Genomic DNA, 14,595 nt, shown 5'->3' with positions numbered 1-14,595 from the left:
TTGTTTTAATGATTGCTCCAGGTGATTTTGATGCATCCTAAAATTAGAGAAGCACTGCTGTCATAGACCAACTTTCACTGTATTCTCTTTTTATTTTATTTTTGATTAGAGAATAATTGCTTTTCAATGTTGTGTTAGTTTCTGCTGTACAACAACATGAATCAGCTATAAGTGTACATATGTCCCCTCCCTCTTGAGCCTCCTCCCATCCCATCCCTACATAACCTAGACCACTTATTTAGAAGTCTTGTTAAAATTGTTCTAAAGCATTTTCATACACTTGACTCAGGAGGCAAGTATAATCCCAATTATCTACAAATTCTAGAAAATGCAAACTGATTCATAATGACAGAGAGTAGTAGTAGTTACCTGGGGATGGGGAAGGGAGGGCTGGATTACAAAGGGACAGAAGGAAACTTTTGGAAATGATGGGTATGTTCATTATCTTAATTGTTTAGCTTAAAACCATTTAGAAAATGGTTTTCTAGATGTAATATATGTCAAAGCTCATCAAATTCTCCACCTTAAATATGTGCATATTACTGTACATCAATTATATTGAAATAAAGTTGCAAAAGACAAAAAGAATGAAAAGAAAGAAAAATGAGGAAGCACTCTATTAGCCAATGTACCAAAAATAGCTTATATCTCAATACTACTCATATTATCTAATTAGACTAAATAACACCACTTTAGATTCAAAATCAGGAAGAATTTTCTGGCATTTTCTGGCATTTTAGTATCATTAAAATCTTGGAATATTGTCCAGAGAAAACATAAAAGATCCTCCCTGTGAAACAAGACTGGCTACCCAACTGTAAGGCCAGTTCAGTTCAGTTGTTCAGTCGTGTCCGACTCTTTGCGACCACATGAATCACAGCACACCAGGCCTCCCTGTCCATCACAAACTCCTGGAGTTCACTCAGACTCATGTCCATTGAGTCGGTGATGCCATCCAGCCATCTCATTCTTTGTCATCCCATTCTCCTCCTGCCCCCAATCCCTCCCAGCATGAGGGTCTATTCAAATGAGTCAACTCTTCACATGAGGTGGACAAAGCACTGGAGTTTCAGCTTTAGCATCAGTCCTTCCAGTGAATACCCAGGACTGATCTCCTTTAGAATGGACTGGTTGAATCTGCTTGCAGTCCAAGGGACTCTCAAGAGTCTTCTCCAACACCACAGTTCAAAAGCATCAATTCTTCTGTGCTCAGCTTTCTTCATAGTCCAACCTCACATCCATACATGACCACTGGAAAAACCATAGCCTTGACTAGACAGACCTTTGTTGGCAAAGTAATATCTCTGCTTTTCAACATGCTATCTAGGTTGGTCATAACTTTCCTTCCAAGGAGTAAGCATCTGCCTTACATAATTTAGATTGGGAAGAAGAAGAAAAGTCAGTCAAACCAGAAATGCCCTTCTACCCTCAGTATTTTAATTCTTCTTCCTTTCCATATTATTCCATCCTTCACCACAATGAAAGATCATTAAAGATCTTTTGCTTAGCTAGTTCTATAATCTATTCTTTTGGGGGCAAGTTCATCATACAGCATAATAATCAAGAATATAAAATTCAGACTCAAGTTGGCCCAGGTAAAAGGCCTTTCCTCCTAGTGGTTGTTTAGATACTTAGGCCTCTTTGAACCAGTTTCCCTATACACAAAATGGGAATTATCATAGCACTTATGTCAGAATGCGGCCATAGACAGTTAATGAGGCAATGCTTAGTAAAACTTTTGACTCAGATCTGACATACAGGACTCAATAAAGTTAGTCATTAATTTAAAAGAACATAGTAAGTACTATAGCTTTAGTTTTATATATGATTTTTTTCTTCAAAGAGCCCATATTCTTTGAACGAGGTTCCAAGATATCCCACACTTTTCAGTCAACTGATGGGACAAGTGCCTTGTGCATTTCCAAGAAACATGTGTTCAAACAGTATTTAACCAAGGTTAATACCTTTCTAGGTCCAGGGAAGATATTCTAGAGAAGCAGCATTCTAGACCTTTTCCATGTAGGACTGTGCTGTTGGTATCCCACTATTTCCTTTTACTTCCCACCTTCACCACCAGAAGGAGGAATAATTCAGTACACATGGTTCCTGCCCCTTCCTGTGCTGGATGGGAACATACCATGTGTTTCCCTCACATGCTAGATTTTTTTGACACCATCTGTTCTCCTAAGTCTATGGCACACAGTTTGCCTTGCTGTCACAACTCTCTTTGAAAATGTCAAGAAGATATGTGATGAATGATTCTAAGGAATGTTGTTTACCTACCAACCATCTCACTGCTGAGTGCTGGCTGGAGCTGGGTAACGGTCCCAGACCTTCAGTACTGGGATTCTCTGTGTAGCCCTACCTTCTATGTCACAGAGGCTGAATGATAGAGACAGGGCTGATTCCAAACATTTTTAACTCAGTAAGGACACACTGCTACAGATCCTAGGTTAACTCACAACTACTGAGGTGTTAGTTTCCACTGGGAATGATGGTAGTCACCTTCTACACATAATATAATCCTCACAAAACTCCAACAAGAAGGAAGACACCCTAATCATCTACATGTGTAATTGAGAAACTAGAGACTTAAATAGATGAGTTGCTCTTCTCCTGGTCACACTGCTAGTAATGGCAGAGTTGGGATATGAACCCAAGCTGTCTGTCTCCAGATTCTCTGTCCTTGCCTACAATGCCTCCAACAAGAGCAGCAGACTACGGAGCAACTGCCTTGCAATCTCCAGTGCAACCTTTAAGATTTTTTGTCCCCTGGAGTTATAGTTCCATTTTTCTATATTACTTTGTTTCCTAAACTGGACGGAAGTTCATTAAGGGCAGAGACCATGAGCTACTTATATTTATACACCCAGACACACAAATACACACCTCTCACACCACCTTTGATCACTTTGTTGGTTGTTGTTCAGTTGTTAAGTCATGTCTGACTTTGTGGCCCCATGGACTGCAGTGCACCAGGTTTCCCCATCCTCCACTATCTCCCGGAGCTTGCTCAAACTTATGTCCATTGAGTCGGTGATGCCATCCAACCATCTCATCCTCTGCTGTCCCCTTCTGACGTAAGTCTTTCCCAGCATCATGCACAGTAGGTACTCAGTAAATATCAGTGATGGATAGCACCTCAAATGTGATCAATCACTTTTATATTACAAGCATAATCAAGTAATTTATCATCCAAATCAGGGTATGTTTGAGAGGGAAATGGGTCCTACTAAAAATTATGCTGGAAAAATAGCCATCGAGATCATCCAAGACAAACTGGACCAGGTGGTTATCCTAATTATAACCCCTCTCTTACTGTATCTATTCAACATTATGAGTTTCCTCTAAGATAAAACTAACAGACAGCCATGGAAACAGTTAAACTGAAACAAGGAAAAATGCAGCCATCTATTCCAAACACAAACCCCAAAACAGAGACTATCAAAAAGACAACCTGGATGTCACCCTGATTCTGTTTTCCCTTTTATAAATGTGTTTATGATTTTTTTTCCCTTTCCTCAGCAGATGCTACCTGATTTGTGCTCCGGCTAATGTCACTCATGTCAACAGCATTGCCAAATGCAATGAGGTGCGACTGACACCAGGAAAGATGATGAGCAAGGAGAATGGCAGCTGGCTGCATTTTCTTCTTGTAGAATTTTAATGAATCAAGGAGCATCCTGATAGAGTACATCTGTACTTGCTAGAAGCAAAGCTGAATGCTCTCGTCCCCAACTCTGAGATCTGAGAAACCCAAAGCGGGCTCCACCCTCATGATAGGGTTAAATGGGTCCTGAATAGAGGATGAGGACTGAGGAATATAAGAAACAGCCACAGGAGAAGACTACAGCCATTGGGAAAACTGCAGAGAGGTGGAAAGAAACGTGAGTTCTCTCTCACTCTGTCCTACTCATTAGTTTTGTGACTTAGGCTAATTATTTGTCTTATTGGGACTCTATTTTTTAATATAAGCAAACACGGAAGCTATCTTAAGTAAAGACAATAAAATAAGTTGTTTATTTCAAGGATGCACAGGCATTTCATGGAAGTCCAAGGGAGAAACACACAGTCTCGTGAGTACTGGGTAAAGGAGCTACAATGCCACCGCATGCCTAGAAGGAAAACGCTTTCCTCTTTCCTTATTGCTTCCTTCTGTGAATCTGCTTCTTTCTCACCTCAGTCAATCATTTTTTTGCTACCTAGTATGCCTGGTGGAATAACCCAAGTTTGAATGGTATAGGTCCAGCCACAAGGAACGACTGATTCTCAATTCTTGTTGCTGTGCCTGATTCCCAGTCAAAGATCTGAGCATCCTAGCTAGTGCCAGGTGTCTTCCCCAGACCCCCAAAGGATTAATAGAGTATACATCAATTCTAGATACCATGCCTGGGGCCTAGTTCTATGGCCCAATACAAAGGGACTGTTTGTGAGCTGAGACAACACTTTCAAAGGTATCCCATTAGCTTACGTAACTTTACTCCCTCAATATTAAAATCTGTCTTTTCTTTCCTCATGAGGTTTTTAAGTCTTAAATAATACCATGTCTAGGGGGAAAATGTGGAATTCAAATGACATTCCATCTGTCAGGTACTAGCTTTAAGCTTAAATCACCCCAGAAGTCAGGTGTAAAGCAGTCATATTTAAACCTATATCCTCTAGGTCCCCAAGTGGTAGCCTTCCTTCCACAGATACCTGGAGGTCAATGTCATTGCCAGAAAAAAAGAAAAAGCTTTCCTAGTGTGAACATTATAGGTCTTAGAGTTCACTGACAAGCCAGAACATTCTTCCTTTTCTAGGTTTGTAATTAATTCCCCTGTTTGCATTATGTAAATAGTGCTTTGTATAATTTCATATCCATAATTGTTATCAATAAATTCAGTTGTCATTTCTCTAACTGAACTCTGTGATGCTTAATTATTATAACTGTAAACAGAATATGAGGGCTGCAGAAAGCATGAATATTTAGAGATACTGACAGATTTTGTTCATGACCTGCCACAATTATTAATATTACTATTAATTTTTCCAGGGTAGGTTGTCAACATCAGTACAGAGTATGAAGCAAAGAAAACTCCTTTACCCAGAACTTCATAGTCCAAGGAATACTACTAAAAAGGAAAGGATACACATCTCACAGGAGCCCTGAGAAAATAATAAATTGATTAACAGACCTCTACTAAGGCCTGTGATGGATAATGACTCAATAATGTCAGGGGGCAGGAAAGGGCTGGAAGGTAAAATAAAAGCCTGTAATATTCTCCACATGTCTGATCTAAACACTCCCTCCTCCCCAACCCTCCACATAAATGATTTTGTGAAAAGAGCACCAAGTTCTAATCTGATTCTGTAAATTACTGGCCTGAAATTCCTCACCATTAAAAGGGATATAATTCAAACATCCAATCTGCCTAGCTGGAACTAGCAGAAAGGAACTCCTTTGTCAAGAAGCAGCAGAGAAAAGCTGAAATTCAAGATTTGAGGCATGTTTTTCTCAAGAAAGTCTAAAGTGATAAGTGCCCTGCATAAACATGAGCTACCTTGCATAGAACTGTTGAGAAACCAAGTAGATCCAGCCTGTGAGTCCCCCTCTAGGTATACACAAAGAGGCTCTAAGAGAACGAGGGTACAGTACAGGTCACTAAGTGGTGGTAATCACCCAAGAGGGCAAAACTTACAGAGATGAGGGAGGGAAAGTGATAGAGAGGGGCTAGGAAAAGGGGAGGGAAAGGGAGAAAAAATATGGCATTATACTGACCGGGCTATTTAAAGAAAACATCAACTAGAGGAGTGAATTTTTTATAGTCTCAAGGGTGCACATGTGCAAACACAGAGATGCACGTGGTTAAGTATTCCCTCCACCCACAGACAATACATATGTACACACTATCCTTATATTCCTCAATATGTACAACTTGTGTGTCTGTCCGTTGTTTAGTCACTAAGTCATGTCCGACTCTTTTGCAACCCCATGGACTATAGCCTGCCAGGCTCAGGGGTTTTCTAGGCAAGAATATTGGAGTGGGTTGCCATTTTCTTCTCCAGGGGATCTTCCTGACCCAGGGATTCAAACCACGCCTCCTGCATTGGCAGATAAATTCTTTAGCATCTGAGCTACTAGGGAAGCCTTCATTTGTCCATGCACACCTACGAATCACACCCCCCCACACACACACTTTCCACCCTGCTTATATCCACAAGAGTAGCAGCAGCACCTCAGCAAGCTGTCTGAAACAGATGCAGAAATGGAGCACACAAATGCTTTAAAGACAGGCAGACAGTCATAGGGACAGAGGTTGCCATTGTCAATCAGAAAAACAGAGAGACCTATCCAAATGCCGACAGAAAGATCAGCATGACAGATACCTGCTTCCTTGAGCAACTGGTGAGTATTCTGTACTTCTATAAATAGAATTGAAGAGGGAAGAAATTCAGGTTAATGGCTAAGTGTCATCATTAGCCAGATCACTGCCCATTTTGGAAAGGATATTTTAGTGACATGTTTGCCAAAGGGTCTAATTCAAGTACTAACTAAAATAGAAAATTATAAAAAATGTAAATTATTCTCCTTCTTGATCCATCGTCTCAAAAGCACAGAGGAATCAAGTATGATACAAACATACAAACACACACTTGAACATCTGTAATTATCAAATATCACTCCCAATGCCCATTATCCAGCTGTGAGTTATCAAATAAGTTTTTAACTATTATATCTGAAGGTCATATTGCATGGGATGGGATGAGCTGAATGAATGGGCTGTTGAGTTCACTTGAAAGCTACCATTTATTAAAAACTAACTGTGTGGACACTGCTCTAGCATCTTCACATTGTCTCACTTAATCTTTTCAACAACTCTATGAAGTAGGTACTCTTATAATCTCCACATTGTGGATGAGGAAACTGAGAGAGATAAATCATGCTGAGGAAATATGCATAATATCATAAATAATATGCTGAAAGAGAGGCAGAGCTTGAACTTGAACTCAGGTGGTCTAGTTCTAGAGCGTTAGGCTAAAATGAGGATATTTCATCCCCATGTCAATTATCAGCTATCAGTAACCATCTGTGATGCTATATGGAGAACTGTTTTTGACTGTATTCGAACCTGACAAGGAGTGCTACAGTCAATGGGGGAAGTGGACTACCCGTAGGAAGATGGGAGAGATGCGCATAGTGAGTATTTACAACACAGACCTGAGATCCAAAGACTGAACCACCACCAACCACAAGTGCAACCTTGCCCAAATATGACAGATAAAAGTAAAATAATCAAAGATAAGGTCACAGGTTTAGCAGTGTTGCTATGGGTTTGGACACTGGTGAGGACCTCTTAGCACAATGCTGGATGGCTAAAATAGCTTAATATACTAAGATCTTAGATCATTATCCTCTAGTTCAAAACATGATTTCACAATTCCAATCTTTGTTGTTTTAAACTCCATCCATCTCCATGTTTATTACTAAAAATAACAGAATACACTCAACAATAAAACTCCTCTGTGTGCTTCAAACTAGTGTGGACTGAAACGCACGTCTAAAAGTCAGGTAACAGTTAAAGAAAGTGAATTACCATACGCAAAACAATTCCATGCAGAAGAAAAAGGAAAGGACAGTTGAAATTCTCACACTTAAACAACATCCCAAAGGTTTGGCAGTTCGACTAGCTCTTAAAAAAAAAACAAAAAAACAATATTTATTCCTGAACATGATATGAGTAAAGGGAATGCTCTGTGTCAATTTAATCCTTACAGCAACTTCCAAAAGCCCTATTAGAACACTTATCCTAGGTCATCCAGCCATTCTGATCAGATGAGAACTATTACTCCAAATAGCTAAAACTAGCTCATTTTTTTCTATGGCCTCAAGATTGCCATTTGAGGCAATTGGACAAATAAAGCATGTCTCAATTTCTCTTATAACCAAGAGTCTATAGACTGGTGATGGGCAGGAAAGAGAGCTATGGACTATGACTGCAGGATGGCCTGGCATTCAGCCTGGCTTCATTTGAATCACACTCTCCAGTGACAGAATTAACCAGCCATGGAGATTGAGTTCACTGAACAGGAAAAATGAGGCTGCCAAGAAAAAAAAAAGCTAATGAAATCTAAGGCTGTGTTAAATAGAACAACAGCCATTTATTTATTCTCTCCCCTCCTCCAAAAACGATTTAAAGGGGCAGTAAACAACAGTGTCCTGAAACAAGTAAACGAAAAAATCATTCCATTTCTGGTTTTTGGCAACACACTGGAGACAGTTCTAAATTCCACAAGAAATACTTCACAGGGTCTTTGGAGAAACTAGAGTTCATTTATGTAGAGTGTCCAGGATGCAGATGGGCAAAAAATCATGGCATATAGCAAATGACTGAACATGAAAGAACCTGAGGATATTTACTATAATGAAAAGACCTTGAAAACAGTTACCTTGTTTTACCTAATACTTAAAAGCTCAGTTCAGTCACTCAGTCATGTCTGACTCTTTGCAACCCCATGGACTGCAGCACGCCAGGCTTCCCTGTCCATCACCAACTCCCAGAGCTTGCTCAAACTCATGTCCTTCGAGTAGGTGATGCCATCCAATCATCTCATCCTCTGAAATCCCCTTCTCCTGCCTTCAATCTTTCCCAGCATCAGGGTCTTTTCCAATGAGTCAGTTCTTCACACCAGGTAGCCTAAGTATTGGAGCTTCAGCTTCACATTCACTCCTTCTAATGAATATTCAGGCCTGATTTCCTTTATGATGGACTAGTTGGATCTCCTTACAGTTCAAGGGACTCTCAAGAATCTTCTCCAACACCACAGTTCAAAAGCATCAATTCTTCAGTGCTCAGCTTTCTTTATAGTCCATCTCTCACATCTATACATGACTACTGGAAAAACCATAGCTTTGACTAGATGGACCTTTGTTGACAAAGTAATGTCTCTGCTTTTTAATATGCTGTCTCTGTTGCTCATAGCTTTCCTTCCAAGGAGTAAGCATCTTTTAACTTCATGGCTACAGTTACCATTTGCAGTGATTTTGGAGCCCAAAAACATAAAGTCGCTCACTGTTTCCATTGTTTCCCCTTCTATTTGCCATGAAGTGATGAGACCAGATGCCATATCTCAGCTTTCTGAATGTTGAGTTTTAAGCCAATTTTTTCACTCTCCTCTTTCACTTTCATCAAGAGGCTCTTTAGTTCTTTGCTTTCTGCCATAAGGGTGGTGCCATCTGCATATCTGAGGTTATTGATATTTCTCCCAGCAATTTGATTCCAGTTTGTGCTTCATCCAACCCAGCATTTTGCACAATGTATTCTTCATATAAGTTAAATAAGTAGGATGACAATATACAGCCTTGATGTACTCCTTTGCCAATTTGGAACCAATCTGTTTTTCCATGGACAGTTCTAACTGTTGCTTCTTGACCTGCATACAGATGTCTCAGGTGATAGGTAAGGTGGTCTGGTATTCCCATCTTTTGAAGAATTTTCCACAGTTTGTGATAATCCACACAGTCAAAGGCTTTGGTCTAGTCAGTAAAGCAGAAGTAGATGTTTTTATATGGAACTCTCTTGCTTTTTCAATGATCTAATGGATGTTGGCAATTTGATATCTGGTTCCTCTGCCTTTTCTAAAACCAGCTTGAATGTCTCGAAGTTCATGGTTCATGTACTGTTGAAGCCTGGCTTGGAGAATTTTGAGCATTACTTAGCTAGCATGTGAGATAAATGCAATTGTGCGATAGTTTGAGCATTCTTTGGCATTGCCTTTCTCTGGGACTGGAATAAAAACTGACCTTTTCCAGTCCTTTGGCCACCACTGAGTTTTCCAAATTTGCTGGCATACTGAGTGCAGCACCTTAACAGCATCATCTTTCAGGATTTGAAATAGCTCCACTGGAATTCCATCACCTTCACTAGCTTTGTTTGTAGTGATGCTTTCTGAGGCCCACTTGACTTCACATTCCAGGATGTCTGGCTCTAGGTGAGCGATTGCACCACTGTGGTTATCTGGGTCGTATAACCCAGATACAGTTTTTTGTATAGTTCTTCTTTGTATTCTTGCCACCTGTTCTTAATATCTTCTGATTTGTTAGGTCCATACCATTTCTGTCCTTTATTGTGCCCATCTTTGCATGAAATTTTCCCTTGGTATCTCTAATTTTCTTGAAGAGAATTCTATTATTTCCTATTCTATTGTTTTCCTGTATTTCTTTGCATTAATCACTGAGGAAATTTTTCTTATCCCTCCTTGCTATTCCTTGGAACTCTGCATTCAAATAGGTCTATCTTTCCTTTTTTCCTTTGCTTTCTGTCATATTGAAGAGTGCTTAGATTTTTAGAATATGGTTTCAGAGAACAGAATATAACTGATAGTTGGAAATACCAAAACCTATCCAAAAATGATAAACACAGCCTATGAAATAGTGAGAGTTACTAATATCTCAGGTATTGAAAAAGAGGTATGGCTAAAAATCTCTCGACAAATGCTTCACGTCAGGTGGCAAGGAAGGACTTTTGAAAAGGCATGCATTTAACCAACTCATAAGTATGTACATTGAAAGATTCTTTTCCTCTTTACTAGGCAGTGGTGTGAAAGATTTGGCATAGTTTATGTGCTAAGCACAAGAAGTAAGGTGCTAGGAAGAAGAATGAAGGAATTTCTATGAAAAGGCATAGAATTTTTCAATCAAAATTAAGTAGAAGTGAAATATGTCACATTACTGAATAGACCAAGATGGCTGGCATGAGATATCACTGACTTCAATCATCATAGGATTTACTCTTTTATTTTTCCTCATATAAGAGCAAAAAATATCCCCTCTTTACAGACTTCTAAGCTGTAGATTATACCATCAGCCATTCAAGAAAATTGGACAATAGCAAATCATTTATCACTGGTGGGGAGCATTAGCCCAGCTTCTTTGAACTGAAAGGGGCTTCAAGAGCAATCCTGGGATCCCATTCTTTTCTTTCTTTAAAAATGTGACGAAGTCATCATCCTTGCAAGAATCAGCCCACCTGATCAAGCTATTTGTAATGCAGTTAGTGACCTCATCACCTCTACCCTAGTTGAATACCTTATTATACGTGGAAAAAAAAGAATGAAGCTGTTTTTTTTCATCTGCAATTTCCAGATTAAAAAGAAATATCTCTGCATTTTCAGAAGGTTTTATATCAGATTTCCTTTTCCTTACTTTGCTGATACAGCAGTACACACAATAGCTGTGAGGGGCAAATTTCGAGCCAACTTTCTGCAACTGAGCAATGAAGGATGAGAGATTGTGTTCAGAATTTCCAGTATCACAGTTCTGTCTTTCCAGATGACTAAGATCATGGCTTTCATTCACATACAAGGACAATAAAAATAACAGTAATTAAAAAAGAAAAAAATCAGATTTTATGTTACTTATAAAAATATGCTAAGATAGTATACCCATATGTACAAATGTGTTTGATAATTTGTTATGTAAGGGGGTGTTATGAAAATGAAACCTTTTTGGTTTGATCTGTTTCTCTCAAATAAGAAATAACTAGTAACATTTTACATCAAGTTTATAAAGTCTGATTTTTTTCCTCCATGAATGCAACTAATTTTTATAAGTAAATGCTGAGTTTTATGAGCTTCCTCAGTGGCTCAGGGGTAAAGAATCCATCTGCAAAGCAGGAGACACAGAGACCAGGGTTTGATCTCTGGGTCAGGAAGATCTCCTGAAGAAGGAAATGGCAACCCACTCTAGTATTCTTGCCTGGAAAATTCCATGGACAGAGGAACTTGGTGGGCTAAAGTCCCTGGTATCACAAGGAGTCTGACACAACTGAGTGACTAAACAACAACGATAGTAGGTGAATATATTTAGACTGAAGACCATAAATAAGATCATAAATTAAGAAGTCTAATATGGCCCAGGGAGATAATGCAGATATCTGAAAAGGATGGATTTGAGGCAACAGAAAGCAGTGTTGGTGTCCAGTTGGAAATTCTGTGCTCTGTCTATACATACTATAGTTCAATAATATAAATAGCAACAACATTTTAAAAATGTGCCTTCACAAAATAATTGAATGTTCACAGCTTAGACTCCCATTTGAGCTGCAAAGGTCTTTTTTAAAAAAAAAAAAAAAACCAGAGGTCTTAAAAGATCACCTGATCTGGGTGTTTTCAACTCTGACACCACATTCAAACCCCTGGATCTAAAAAATACTAATGCCTGGCTCCCATACCAGATCAACTGGATGAGCATCTCTGAGGATGGGAAACAATCTCACCAGGTGATTCTTAATATACAGCAAGGCATGAGAAACAAGAAGTGAGAAAACTAAAGCTGAAAGAAGTAAAGGGATTTGTTTAATCATATCAGCACTTGGTAGAGAGCAAGCCCTTCCTTAATCATCAATGATCAAGTTCCAATAGAAAAGATGCCCAAAAGCAAATGCATAGGGGAGGCAATAAAAGGAGAATGTACAAAAGTTGTCAAGACTCTTATTTGATTATAGCAATATTGCAAATATTTGGCTTTTTGGAAATTTAGTTGCTTTGATGATGCAATGCATTTTTTTAGTGCCAATAATGTGCCCAAAATCACTAAACACTTGATGTATAGTTATAAGTTTTAACAATTCATTAAACAGATGAAGACAGTAATGCACAGAAAGATAAATTATATTTCCAAGTATATAAAGCTAAGAAATATAGGATACATTTACACCTGTCTCTTTGAGATAAAATTTACATGAAACAAAATGTACAGATTTCAGCATACCATTACATGTGTTTGGCAAATACATACATACACCCATGTAACTAAACCTATAATCAAGATATTAAACATTCCCATTACCTTAAAAATTCCCCCATATCCCAATTCCCCCATATCCCCTTCTAGTCAGTCCACACCCCACAGGCAACTATGATTCCAATTTCTATCATTATGGACTAGAACGTCCATAAGTGAAATTATATAGTGTGTTCTCATCTGCTTCTGTTTTTACATTTTTTTAAGATTTTGTTTATTTTTATTTCTGGCTGCTCTGGGTCTTCATTGCTGCCCTTGGGCTTTCTCTATTTGCAGTACACATGTTCCTCATGGCAATGACGTCTCTTGTCATGGAGCATGGGCTCTGGAGCATGGGCACAGAAGCTGCGGTGCATGCGCGTAGTCGCCCCGTGGCATATGGGATCTTCCTGGACCAGGGAATGAACCCGTGTGCCCTGTATTAACTGGCGGAATCTTTACCATTGGACCACAAGGGAAATCCCCTCATTTGTTTCTTACCGGTTTGTTCAACATCATTTTTTTTTAAATACGCATCTATATTATTCCTTGTATCAGTAGTGAGTTGCCTTTATGTAGCTGAGGAGTATGCTATTATATGAATATACCACAATTTGTTCACCGGTTGTCTTGCTGATGATCATTTGTCTGTTTTTAAGTAGTGATTTTTGCCTGATTATTAATAAAGTTGCTATAAATGTGTTTAACTTTAGGAGAAACTACCAAACTATTTTCTAAAGTGCATGTCTTTTTACATACCTACTTCCCAGAGCAATACATGAGTTGTATGACTTCACACTGTCAACAGCATCTGTTGATGCAACAAGGAAGTGGTATTACATTAAGGTTTTAATTTGCATTTCTCTGGTTAACTAATGATATCAAGTTCTTTTTCATGTTTATATTCACCATTCATACATTCTTCCTGGTGAAGTGTTCAGATCTTTTGCCTCATTGTATAAAACTTGCTTGTGATTTTATTATTGGCTTTTTCCTTATTTATCCTGGATCAAGTTTATTGTAAAATATGTACTGTAAACATTTTCTCCCATATTGTAGTTAAACTTTTAATTTTCTTTTGCTGAGTAGAGGTATTATTTGGTGACATTCAAGGTATCTTTTTTCTGTGGCTTTTTCTTTCACTCCAAGAAACCTCTACATGTTCAAAGATCATAAATATATGCTTCCATGTTTATTTTTAAAAAGTTACGATGTTTTAGTTTTTACAGTTAGGTCTATGCTGCTGCTGCTGCTGCTGCTGCTAAGTCACTTCAGTCATGTCCGACTCTGTGCGACCCCATAGACAGCAGCCCACCAGGCTCCCCTGTCCCTGGGATTCTCCAGGCAAGAACACTGGAGTGGGTTGCCATTTCCTTCTCCAATGCATGAAAGTAAAAAGTGAAAGTGAAGTAGCTTAGTCGTGTCTGACTCTTAGTGACCCCATGGACTGCAGCCTACCAGGCTCCACTGTCCATGGGATTTTCCAGGCAAGAGTACTGGAGTGGGGTGCCATTGCCTTCTAATTAGGTCTATAATTTATCTAAATTAATTTTGTGGATGATGTAAAGTTGAGATTCATATTTCCATATGTTTATCCCATTATTCCAGTACCATTTGTTTAAAAGATTTTTTTTCTCCTGAACTGCCTTGAAGTTTCTATGCAATTTATTATATGTATACTATTCTAGTGCTGAACTATACTTTGCCTCAACCTATGTATCTTTATATAACACAATACTGTCTTGATTACTGTGGCTTATATCAAGTAATACAATTCTCCTGATTTGTTATTATTCAAGACAATTTCAAATATTGCATATTCTCTACATTTTCAT

This window comes from Budorcas taxicolor, chromosome 7 (genome assembly GCF_023091745.1).
Source record: "Budorcas taxicolor isolate Tak-1 chromosome 7, Takin1.1, whole genome shotgun sequence".
NCBI lineage: Eukaryota > Metazoa > Chordata > Mammalia > Artiodactyla > Bovidae > Budorcas > Budorcas taxicolor.
Note: the sequence above shows the minus strand (reverse complement) of the source record.